Consider the following 13,869-nt stretch of genomic DNA (forward strand, 5'->3'; position numbering starts at 1 on the left):
ACCCTCTTAACTTGACCGAAGCCCATCATTTCAAAATGGAAATTTTGTAGTTTTTCTTCAGCATCTTTTCATCAAGTTACACATTAGTTCTTAGGGAATTTTATAGTTCATTTAGAAAGTTTTAGGTGCATTTTTCATGTATTCGATTAGCCAAGATTTTCTCGCTCAATTCAGCCATATTACAGTTCATATGAAAATCACGATTTAGATAAGGTTGTGCACGTAACATCACAACCATAACAATAAATTTTTTTGAGCCTTAACCCGAGAACACCTAGTCATGGTCACATTTTTGCACACACATGCACATAATTTTGAAACACATAGGTTGTCATTCATAAGATTTCAAACAAACATACACGAACATATTCAGAAAGAAAACGCAACACACGCCTAATATCTACTAGCAAACATACCCAACCTATGAATCATTGGAAGCTAGTGACAGGGACATGCAAAAGAGAACAACCCTTGATTTCGGAATAGATTCATCTAAACCTAAGGGGTCTCTTGGGAAAGAGACCTAGAGAGAAGAGAACCCATACCTTTTATGACGTTCAAACCTAGAAGTATCTGCCCAAAACTACTCCAACACACACGTCCAAGTCAAAGTTTCAACACCAAACTCGACGGAAAATCTCCTCCCTTTGTCTAACGTTTTCGATTAATTGTTTGTTTAAAATTTTCATTGTCAGTTCTTCAAGTGTGAAGAACCATTGTTTATCTTCTGGTCTTGTACATTATTTGGCAGTGAGAATGTCAAAGAGATGAGACATTGAATGTGTATAGAGAGATAGACGTGAGAGGAGAGAGTTATCTTAGGCTTAGGAGTCTAATTTAGGACTTAGTCAAATTAATTTCAGTTAATTTAAAAAAAACTTATTTCCCTTTGATTTAAAATCAGCTAATAAATAATAAATATTAATAAATTACATTAATTTACCAACTTAGATTAAAACAATTTATATCATCGCTTCCACCTAGGTTTGAACCCGGGTGGAGCAAGACTTCACTCAAAGAGGCAATTTTCGGCCCTCTCTCCCCAAAATTACCCTCACCTTATTAATTAAATAATTAATTATATATTTAGGGTAATTATGATACTATCCTTAGCCTGGAAAAAGATCATTTTACACCTAGACCCTCCTAACATAACATTTCTCCTTTTTAAGTCTGGTAAAGACTCATCCGAGTAAATCTTCACATTCGTGAGCCCTACATGGATGGACCCAACCTTTCCTAGCACAAATAACTCCCCAAGTTAGTTGGCATGGCTTTCGTAAGGGTTCAGAGGTCTGTTTCTACGCGCATCAATCCATTTGAACTCGGTCTAATCGTAGGCATTCTAGGTACATTAAACATTATTTAGCATAGCCATTTTTAGGGTTGTTACATTTTCTATGAAATAATGAGGCAGAGGCGCCTGATGTAGTGATCACATGTACTATTCATATATGTGACCGGAACGGTAATGTGTTATTTGATCGAGTTTTATTTATAAATATGTATCTGTGATATTTGTCTGATGATTCAATATGAATTGAGATATACTTATGGCCCCATCCATGTTTCTACCCAAATTGGAAAGTCTCACCCATGTCTATCATGCTTATCCTATTTTGTATATGGGTTTTCAGACTTGGGCGGATGTGGTAACATTTGATATGACTAACTCTGACATAATCTTTGGCATGAATTGGTTATCCCCCTATTATGTTGTGCTTAATTGTAATACTAGTTTTGTGACACTATAAATTCTGCGAAAGGAAAAGTTAGTGCGCGAAGGGGTATAAAATTCTAAGCAAGATAAGATCATATCCTCCGTTTGATCTAGAAAACTGGTGGGCGGGGTATTTTTCCTTATTTTTATCATTTAAGAGAAGCTGAGGTTGAGACTTCGTCTTTTGAGTCCATTCATGTGGTGTCACAACATAGACAACTGCTTCCTACTTATTTGCCTGATATGCCTTCTAATAGAGATATAGATTTCTGCATTGATTTAGAGTCTGGATCTGGTCCCATTACATACATCCATATCGCATGGCTTTGGAAAAACTAAGAGAGCTTAATGATCAAATCTTAGAACTTCTTGATAATGGATTTATTCATACTAGTATTACCCCATGGGGTGCTCAGGTTCTATTACCAACAATTGAACAAAGTCACTATTCTACAAAAATACCCTTTACCATGATTAGAAGATCATTTTAATCTATTGCAGATTGAAAGAATTTTGTCTAACATTGATATAAGATCCTGTTACAATCAAAGGAATATTCGGCATGATGATGTTCCCAAGAAATTGTTTGGAACTCGCTATGGGCACTATGAGTTCTTAATTATGTCTTTTTGATTGACCAACATGCATGGGACCTTCATTAGCATTATGAATGGGGTGTTCAAGCTATTATTAATTTGTTTGGTATAGTTTTTGTTGATCATATTTTAGTCTATTTGGAAAGTGAGGAAAACCATGTCGACCACATTCATATTATTCAAGATGTTCTTGTGAAACAAATGTTGTACGTTAAGTTTTATAAATATGAATATTATTCCATTCAGTTGCATTTTTTCGGCTAGTAGTTTCAAAACAAGGGGTAATGGTAGATCCTCGAAATATTGAGGCAGTTAAGAATTGGGTTTGTTCTAGCTCTCTGGCAAAAGTTAGTAGTTTTGTCGGGGATCTATAGCTATTAACGTCTATTTTTGAAGAACATTGCTTGTATTGGCACTCACTTAACCAATTTGACCAAAAAAGAGATACCTTTTTAATAGACTGGAAATAATGAGGATAGCTTCCAAAAGTTCAAGACTCTCTTGACCACCGCTACCTATATAAGCATTACTGGTTGAAGGTAAAGATTTTATTGTTTATTATAATGCTTCACATTCTGGTTTGGGTGTTCTGTTGATGTAGGATAAGAATGTTATAGCTTATGCACTACATCAATAGAAGGTACATAACAGGAATTACCCAACACATAATTTAGAGTTGGTAGGGGTAATGTTTGCTCTTACGATCTAGCAGCATTACCTCTATGATGTTAAGTGTGAAGTGTTTACTGATCATCGTATTTTGAAACATGTGTTCACTCAAAAAGATCTGAATTTTAAATAGTGAAGGTGGATGAAGTTGCTTAAAGATAAGGATGTTATCAGTAAATACCATTGGGACAAGGCTAATGTGAAGCAAATTCTTTGAGTCAAAAAACGGTGAGTATGGGTAGTCTAGCTTGCTTAAGTATAACCAACTGACCTTTGACAAAGGAAATTTAGACCTTAGAGTCTAAATTCATACAATTTGGCAACTTAGAAAAAGGTAAGGTGTTAGCTAGCATTGAAGTAAGGGCCACGTTTATTGAGTAGATCAAGGTCAAACAATACGAGGATTAAAATCTAAATGAACTTCAGAAAAATATTTTAATAGGTAAGTCACAAGATACCACTCTTGATCTGGAAGGTATGATTAGTTTTATGGGGAGGATTTATGTTCCTCAAGTTGATGATTTGATTAGAAAAATATTTATTATCTCCCATGGTTCGCGATACTCTATTGATCTAAGTCTGACTCAGATGTACCAAGATTAGAAGTGAATTTATTAGTGACTGTGCATGAAGAGAGATATAGCTGAGTTTGTGGATAAGTATCAAAATTATCAACTTGGGATGTATGAACATCAAAGGCCATCAAGATTTCTTCAAAGAATGCCAATTCAAGAATAGAAGTGGGAGGTGATAGCCATGTATTTTGTTTTTGGTCATCCTAAGACTTTGGGGAAGTGTGATTCTATTTGGGTAGTGGTTCATAGATTTAATTAGTCGACCCACCTCATTTCGGTAAAAATAGATTATAACGTCGAACAATTGTCTAAATTTTATATGAAGGAGAGAATGAGATTGCATCAGGTGCCCCTTTCTATCATGTCTGATCATGGTACACAATTTACTTCCAAATTTCGGAGGAAATTATATGCTGAATTGGGTAAACAACTCAGTTTTAGTATCGCTTTTCATCCACGGATGGATGGGAAATCAAGGAGGGACATCCAAGTGCTAAAGGAAAAGTTGCAGGCATGAGTGATTGATTTTGGAGGACATTGGGTTAATTTCTTTTTAGCTTTTGTGTCAATTCTCTTGCAACAAAATATAGTTATCACTACAATATTGATATTGCAGTGTTTGAGGCATTATATGAGAGGGAACGTATATAACTCAATGATTTGAGGTTAGATATGTGAAACCTTTGGGGATTGATTTAATGAAGGATGCTCAAGATAAGGTGAGGAGAATTCATGCTAAGCTTCTAGCAGCATAGAGTAGGCAAAAGAAGTATGTAGATCATAACGTAAGAGATATGGAATTGAAAATGGGCAAGAATGTTCTTCTTATGGTATCACCCATGAAAGGGGTGATGAGATTCTTCAAGAAGGGAATCTAATTATATGATACATTAGTCTATTTGAGGTGTGGACCAATAGCGTATATATTGGCTTTTACTCCTAACATATCGGGAGTTCCTGGAGTATTTCATATGTCGATGTTGAAGAGATATCACGTTGTCAAAGATTATATCATTAAGTGGGACTCAATCGTTTTAGACAAAGCCCTACAATACGAGGAGAAACTGATTGCAATTCTTGATCATTATGTGCATAAGTTTAGGACCAAAGAGATTAAGTCTGTGAAAGTTCAATTGAAGTATCATCAATTTGAGAAAACTACTTGGGGAATCGAGAAGGATATGTGAGACAAATATGCCCTATTCTTTGCCGATTGAGGTACTACTCTATTTCTTCCTTAGCCTATGTTCCTAAGTTTGTCACTAGGGGACGTGTGATTGGTAAATTTGTATTTATTGCAGTGATCAACTTTTGTCGTTTTAGGAAAGCCTACAGGGAAAAACTTTGGGTCGAAAAACTTGTTTTACTAATTTAAAAATTTCCAATCTTGTCCAGATTTTGATAATACTGGAGTCATTAAGGTGTGGGGAAATCTTGTAACAATCAGGTGATTAAATTATGATTTTAATTACATAAGTGTCTAGATAAGTTGTTAAGGAACAAGTAGGACTATAAAAAAATGAATTCGGGCTAGTAGATATCCGAAAATAAATCTTAGAGTGATTAATAATATTTTAGTGTAGGTTGTTAGAGGTGTATTATGAAATGCAGGTTTTTAAATTATTAAAATAGATTACCGGTTCCGTGCAAGAAGCAGGGCGGGATGTTTGCCATTAGGGCAGGTCCGCTGTAGTGAGAAGGGTGTCGATGTGGCAGTCCCAACACAACTTAAAGTCCTAAATAAACCTAAACAATATTTTATTCTTAATTTTTTGACTTTGAGAGCTAGAGATGACCCAAGACAATTTCTTGACCGTTTTCACCATTCTTGATGCAAAAGGTAAGTTTTTAACTCCCCAAATGTGTTTTCAATCTGGAGAACATAGTCAAATGGGTCATTTTTTCATGGGAAGGGTTTTTATATAGAATTTATGGTTAAAACAACCCTAATTTGAATACTTGGGATCATGGTAGGATCTAGATTTGAGAGAATTAATAGTAATTTAGGTAAGTAGTGATTATTTATTTATTTAATGTTACTCTGATTTTATAGAGACCAAGAACAAGCGGAACAAATTCCTAAAGGGAAGAATAAAGTTTCTTAGGGTTTGAAGCATGTTTCGAGGTAGGTAATTGTTGTGATTCTATTAATGTGTGATACATGGTTAATGTTGCTTCATTGTAATAAATATACATATGTGAATGTTGCACACACTTATTGTAAATGAGGTTATATTAGTGACTTATTCATATGATTATTGGAATTTACTTTTGATTGTGATTGTACCTTGTTGAATGGATGGGTTTCGACATTCCGACATAATTAACTTGGATCGATTTCCACATTACAGCATAACTACGGTATAAGTTGCCAAGTTTTCTGCATTATAATTGGATCAGGTACTACGTTGCGGTATGCTGAAAGTTTGGGTTTTGGTTCCATAAGGGGACCAATGAATTCACATAATTGTGTAATTTGAGAAATGTGAAATTGTATCTTGTTCGTAAATGTTAATAATATTGTATATTTTTGATACATGCATGTGATTATATTATTGTAATGGCTTATAGATGTTGAACTTAGTGGAATAGCCGCGTGATCCTACAATTTTAGTGCAGTTGTTAACTTATACTACACTTGCTCTTACATTTGTGAACTGATATTACAGTTGCTCTTTCTTTGTTGAGTACAAGGCATCTTCAAGAGAGCATTGAAAGGCCTCATTTAGAAGAACAGTGTTTGTTGCTTTGAATTCAAGGGTGATCCAGTTCTTCCGGGCTTACATGAGTTCTCTTTCCATCTATGTTCACATTGCGGACATAGATATTTTCTAGTTATTAGTTCATTAGTTTGGAATTTCATCCCTTCTTGTTTAGAGTTATTGAACTTTAGATGTTTTGGTTCATTAACATTAAGGTCTAGGCATTACTTCCGCAATGTTAGTTTATTATTGTTAGACTTCTATTAGAGTTTATGGAAACTCTATTTGTTTTCTTGTTAGTTAAATTGCTTTTGTACCTTAAAGGACTTACATTTTTTTAGCTACTTATTTCGGATTGAAGTAATGATTTTCCCACTAGACTGTTTGTGTGAGTGTCAATCACGATGGTGTGAGTCGTGAAAAAACCTTAGATTAATAGATATTTAATTATCATAATTATATTGACAAAGATTTAACAAACATTGAATTAGCATTCATAATCTAACATAAATATCCTTACTACTCTTAAGCTTCTTAATAAATATATATTAAAAAGTTGAAATGATTTATATAGATGTTGACAAAGTGTTTTACATTTTTTACCAAAATACGAATAACATGAACTATAGACATTGAAACTTTGTGGGACTCTACAAGATGCGTTTAGTTCGAGTTGGACCTGTACAAATTGTGTTAAACTTAAATTTGGTTTCTTGGAACCTACTCAATCCTAAACACTAGTTTATGCCTATATAAAGGGTACTAAATGCTCGCATCTAAAAAATTCATGAGAGATCAAGATCTCAAATATTCCGGAAATTGCTGGAATATTCCTATGGATGTCAAATATAACTCATCCTAATTCAAGAAATACGCCACTAACGAAAAGTTTCTTTAGATTTTATTTGTGTGGTTTATTTAATTTCCATATATTTAAAATTTGTTGCAAACGAATTGGCACGCCTAGTGGGACTAGATCTGCCTTTCTTCACTTCTCTCGTAAATCAAATCTGAAAATCTGAACATGCAAAGGGGGAAGGATGAGTACTTCAAGCCTCTTCTTTGAGTTTCATCAAATATACACTCAGCCAATCCTTGAAAAAGACAGCATTTGTAGACACTAAAATTTTGTGGAACTCTACAACGTGCGTTCAATTCGAGTTGGAACTCTACAAATTGTGTTCAACTCAAATTACGATTCTTGAAGGCTACTCAACCGTAAACCCTAGTTTATGCATATATAAAGGGTACTAAATTCTTGCATCTCAAAAAATTCCATAGAGATATCAAGATCTCAAATATTCTGCAAATTCAAGGAATATTCATATATATGTCAAATCTAAATCATCTTGATTCGAGAAATACGCCACTAACACCATGTTTCTTCATATTTTATTTGTGTAGTATATTTATTTTTCACATTTTAAAGATTTGTTGCAAACAAGAACAAAGTAGATGGTGGAGATCCAATAATGGTAGTTCCCATATCTTGTATTCCACCCGAAGCTGATGTTTTAGAGGTAAACATTGGAAAATTTCCTCAAAATTGTTTAGCATACGTATTAAGGTGTGTAATTCGGCTCCTTTAAAGATATGTAGAGAAAACTTTTAATGCAATTTTGCAATGACTTTCTTAATGTAAGTTGTCTTATGGGAGAAAAATAAATGGTATCTAACAAATCTAAGGCTTCATTTGTTATTTTAAGATTATATGACGTCTAAATGTAAATACATATCTAAATAATAAAATATACATTAAGAATAATCTCTGAATTAACATTTCACTATAAAGATGATGTATTAATATATGAAAAATAAAATATAAGACAATTAATTTTTGATCTTACAAAAACTTTAGATTTAGTAGTATAGACTATAAATACTTCATCTTAGTGAACCTCTAGAACTTGTCACGCTCTTCTCCAGTCATCACTGACCTAATAACGGTCTTATCTCGCAAACCTCAATATAGCATTATCCAAAAGATATTTGTTGTTTAAATTGAGTGAAAATCAGAAAAAGAAAATCGAAATATTTATGAATACGAAGGAGTAAAGATAGAAAAAAGGAAAGAAGAACTAAAAAGAAGAAACCTTTTGAATTTTAAGTTGCAAGTCTTTTATTATCCATTGCAATGAATACTTACATTTATAATAAAACACTAACTTCAACTACCTTAACATCTGTACATAATTTGTTGAAAATAAAAAAAAAACACCTAAAGAATAAGAAAAGAAGTTATTTTAAGAAGAATAATTTACTATAATAAATAAAGAAAAATGAATTCCTAAAACGTAGAAACGAAAATTTCTCCTTGCTTTAGGATCTGCAGATTGTTAGTTTCTTTCTAAAAAAATTAAACTTGGTGAGGGGAAGCTTGGTGAAAATTTTAGCAACTTGCTCATCACTTTTGCAGTAAAGAAGCTTTTGCATCTCCATATTTATGCACCTCTCTCTAGAAAAATAACTTAACATTGAATCGCATTGTTCTCCCATGAAAGCTGGATTATGAGCAATAGCAATTGCAACTTGGTTATCAGTATAAAGTCCACTCGCATCATTTTGCTCCATTTTCATATTACACATGGTTTTCCTTAATCGTAGTGCCTGATTTGAAGGTGTTGTTGCAACAATGAATTCTTCACCAGCTATTGATTGTGCTATTGCATCTTTTTTCCTGCAACACCAAGTGAAAGCTCTTGATCTAAGATTAAAACTAAAAGTTGAAGTACATCTCATATCAAATTAACCATCCCAATAACTATCAAAAAATTGGATAAGTGCAAATTTTTTACTTTTCTTGAACTTTACACTGTATTTGATACTTCGCTTGATGTATCTGCCAATTCGTTTATTTGATCTGAAGTGCAAATCACTTTCACAATGCATGAACCAAGAAAAAAGACTTAGTGAATACAATATATCACGGCTAGTTGCAGTCAAATACATTAAGATTCCAATAAGACTTCTACAATATGCATCATCCACCTTTTCTCCTCAATCATAAATGGAAAACATTTCCTTTTTCATCATTGTAGTACTCATAAATTTATAATATTCCATATGAAACTTCTTTTTGTGTATCTCGAGTATACTTTTTCTGGCAAATAAAAGATCGTCTTCATTTTATTTGATCTTCATTTAAAGAAAGTATGCCACCATTCAAAGTTATTACATTTCAAATAACTTCATCATTTCCAACTTGAAATCTTCAATAATACAAGTATAACTTCCTATGACAAATAGATTGTGAATATAAAAAGATATGATAAGTATGTCTGCACCTAAACACTTACTGTAAAATGTTAACACAGTTAGGCTCTTGTTAAATCCTAATCTATGTAAATGATCTTCAATCTTTCTATACCAAGATCTTAGTGATTTCTTTAAAGCATAGAGAGGTTTATCTAGAAATAAACCTTTTCTTCTTGCCCCTATATGATAACACCATCTAGTTTCTCAACATAAATCTCTTCCCGGAGAAAACTAATGAGTCCAACACTTATACCCATTTAGTGCTTATATGCAATGAAGTCGATTCTGTTGAAGTTGTTTCCATTTTCTCTAGTGGGTCAAGCGCCCAAGATGTTGGTCGAATTTCCAACTAACTGCATCACATCATTGAAGAGCTTGTTAAATCATTTCAAGTGAGGTTTTCCCTCCTTTGATGATAATGACATTTCAGGACAACAATCAGAGTTTCAAGCATTTATGGGGTGAGCCATTTCATGAAACATGTCTACGATTCAAGAATTTAGTGTTGTAATGCCAAACTCATAGTTTGCACGATAACGTTTTACTTTAATATTTTTATTGAAGCCTTCATTCGGTGAACAAGGGCGTCGCTGACCAACTTTATCCGAGAAGTTTGATGGAACAAACTTATATTATAGCAGCCCGGCCTTTGGATTTCATGACCATGATCAAGCGGTCATCAGTTGTCAAGATTACTACCCAACATGACATTTCCTCACTTTTTAAATTCCTAAACTCATACTCGTACTACATTTTCGCATATTTTTATGTTTTTTACCACTCATTAGTTGTTGATTGTGTGTCCGCAGTCGGATATCTTCGCCTCCTGACATTTTAAACTTTTTTATTTAACTTTTAAGGTTTGTTTTCTAAACTCCAACCTTGTATTTAGAAATTACTACTCATTCGCAATTGTTCTTATCTAAATGATGTGTGATGGACTTATATGATCGTAACTAATTGTTTATTCCCCAAAATTTTGTGCTTAAAATTGAAAAATATTGTGGGGTTGTGCTATTGTATTGTTGTTGGGTCTAGTTTGGTGAAGTCTATGAAACCCGCATTTGTGAAAATTTAACACTTTCACAATGATGGAGTGGTTAATGTCATTCCTTAGGGATATAGTCATCAAATGTCCATATTTGGCGAAATCCATAGAAGTATAAGTATCATGGGGGCATGGGTAGCATTGTTGTACTGCCAGCTTTTGGGTGCTCCTTGGGGAGTTGTGTCGAACGTTTCGTCCCTAAATACGTCCATATAGATTTTAGGAACATAACCTATCAATTTATACTCCAAACAACATGTAAAACATGGAAAGGCACACTAGAACACACTTGTACACTTAATGTCTAACTTTCGAATGTCTTGCTCATTCTTTCACGTATGACTCCAAAACTCTTTAAAACGACTATCATAAGCTGTGACACACTCAATTAGCATGTTACTAACTTTGTAAGGCACATGTGAGTCTCTAGTCACCTTAGTTTATTTAGAGGGTCTTGAGAGATAGGATAATTGAAAGATAATGATGACTAGAATAAGCTTTAGATGAAAGTAAATACCCTATTTGGCAATTTACTCCATATCAAATGGGGTCCTTTCGGACACCCACTCGTCTAATGAAAACCATTATATGCCTTACCCACACCCACTATTTAATGCTATGTGCTAGGATATGGGACGAGGGTTCACCCTCTCGGGCAGAACTTCATGTCACCGCACTTTTTGGGCCATCAATCTAGTGGTCTTGGTTTCGTGACCACTCTATTGAGCAACAAGAGAACACGTAGGTTGTTTTGTATTTGCAACTACAAAACACATTAACTTAAACCACAATCAATAGGTTAAATGACCATTAAAATGCATATAATCTATCAGCAAGCAAGACCCAAGAACAATTTCAACACATATTTGTTAAATCATACCTCAAGAATTGGAGTTTTAGCCACACATCCATCAATAACCCAATCCACATAAATTATAAAGAAATCAAATGGTTATAAGAAATAAAACCTTAATATGAGCAAATGAATTAAAAATGGAGAAGACTCTCTTCCAATTTGAGGAAGAAGATCTCCTTTCTTCAAGACTCCCACAAGACCCTCTCAAAAATTTAGGGTAAAATAATATAACTTAAAATCTAAGTCTAAAAATTACAAAACTATGTCTCTACTTTCTAATTCACTCCTAATAATAATATAGAGTTCAGTATTTATAGACATTAGAATTAGTGGTAGCGAATCCATTCGGTGAAGGTAGTCGCCGAATGTTGAGCTATTTGGTGATTCTACATTCTTCTAAATCATCGCCTTTGTGCTTGCCTTCTAAATCTATGCATTCAGGATTAATGGGAAGAATAATTCTGCTTCGCGAAACTACTCGGCGATATGTCGACTTCTCCTTTTCATCTTTTTTTATCCACGTCCTTCAAGGCTTTGTTTGTTGGAACAAAGAGACATATACATACTTTTGGATGATCGCCAAGTATGATTGGAAATGCTCATGTGTTCCTCTTCATCTCTTTTCATCCTTTTTGTTCCCGTTTTGTGCCTAAGTGTGCAGTCTTACACTAATACTTCTAATTTCTGAAACATAATTGCTTTTATCAAATATTGAAATAGAATGAGCATTTTAGAACATTGTTTTCATTAAAATAAGGCCCGAAATGAGTCCAATATAAGGACTTATCAACACCCTCAACTTAAACTTTTGGTTGTCCTCAAATATAACTCATGTTCTGTAGTTCAAATAGATTGTCACAAATAGGGCTACAAAGACTTAATCGCTGACATACACTGCAAGATTAAAATTACTCAAGCAAAGATCAATTGTATACTCAAATATTCAAGTTATGACACACCATTACCAAAGATTCTTGTGCCCACAATACTTGCTACTCATGCAAGTTCAAGCTCAACAAAAGTATCTACATGCGCTCTTACAAATAAGGATTCCACATTCACACAATAATATTAATCAATTGAATATCAAGATCAAATGTAACGCTCACACTCACAAACAGCAACACAATGCATGTTTTCACCCATAAGTTTGCCCTTATTTTCCCATCGATCTTATGTTCGGCTCACTGAAGATAAAAAAGGTCTTTGTAAAGCTTGTAATGAGGTTGAGTGGATAGGCTCAATGACTTCTTCTCATGAGATGGGGCCTTGTGAAGATCTTTCCTTCTCTTCCTTTTTTCAATTCTTTTCAACTGCTTCTGTGAAATCTTTTTATTCAATTCTTTTAAGCTGCTTCGATTGAACCACAAATTAAAAGGATTACAGGTGGTGGATCATTTAAGATTTACAGTTCGTCAAGATTCTTCCAAAGACAAGTAAGGCTCAAAGGGTTTTCAAGAGAGTTGCACGCAATCAGGGGTAGGACATAAAAGAGTGATATGTCAATGTTTTCTTACACTCTATAAAATTTCCTAAGATCATCTCAACAGGACACCTTTCTAAATCAATTAGACTAACCAGAAAAATTATATGGTTATCCATGTAAGTTTCAAAGTAAGCTCATAACACAAGGCATTGCCACTTAACCCAAACAAGACTACACACTTTCACTAGTGTGCAATGGTCATACCAAAAGTATCAGTCCGCTAAATGGCTAATCACAACAAGATGGAGAGAGTTTACACATTTTCTATGTAACTTCATTTATCATTGTTGTAGTTGTACATTCTATTCAAGTCACAGGTATTGATCAAAATTGATAATTGAATTTATGCAAAAACATCCACTTTCAACACAGGAGGCGGGAAAAAATTTCGAAAATGAAAATTTTTCGGAAGGGTCAAGATGTTTCAAAAAAATACAATTAAAATTGATGACCCAAATATATATCAAAACCCAAGTATTTACAATATGCACAAAAAAGTTGGGCCTCACCCCACCACAAAAGAATTGTATTTGTCCTTAACTGCAATAAAATGTATCAAAAAGTAAAATCAAAGTAAGATAGATAGAGGTGAAGAAAAATATCTTGCCTATATAGTGTCTCAATTGTAAGGGTGTCAACACATTGATCAGCGGCCTATGCTTGGGCATGAGTGCCCCAAGTATCCATTGTAAGAAAAGCAGTGCCAGGCCTATGAGAGCTTCTCTAGGAGTCTCAGAAGGTGATATATCGGTTGTCGATGACATATTGCCCCTCCCCTAGGTTCAGAAAATTGCAAAAGATGTGTTCTTCCTTTGCCATTTCCTATGTTGTTACTAATTCCTTGTCAGTCTCTGGATACTGCATCTACCATTTGTACATCCCCAGTGGCAGCTAAAGGAACTCTGAGGTCAGAAGGGAATCTCCATTATTGTCCATTCTTATCAGATCATTGAAGTCAACCC

The sequence above is a fragment of the Solanum pennellii genome, chromosome 6 (assembly GCF_001406875.1).
Source record: "Solanum pennellii chromosome 6, SPENNV200".
NCBI classification, from domain to species: Eukaryota; Viridiplantae; Streptophyta; class Magnoliopsida; order Solanales; family Solanaceae; genus Solanum; species Solanum pennellii.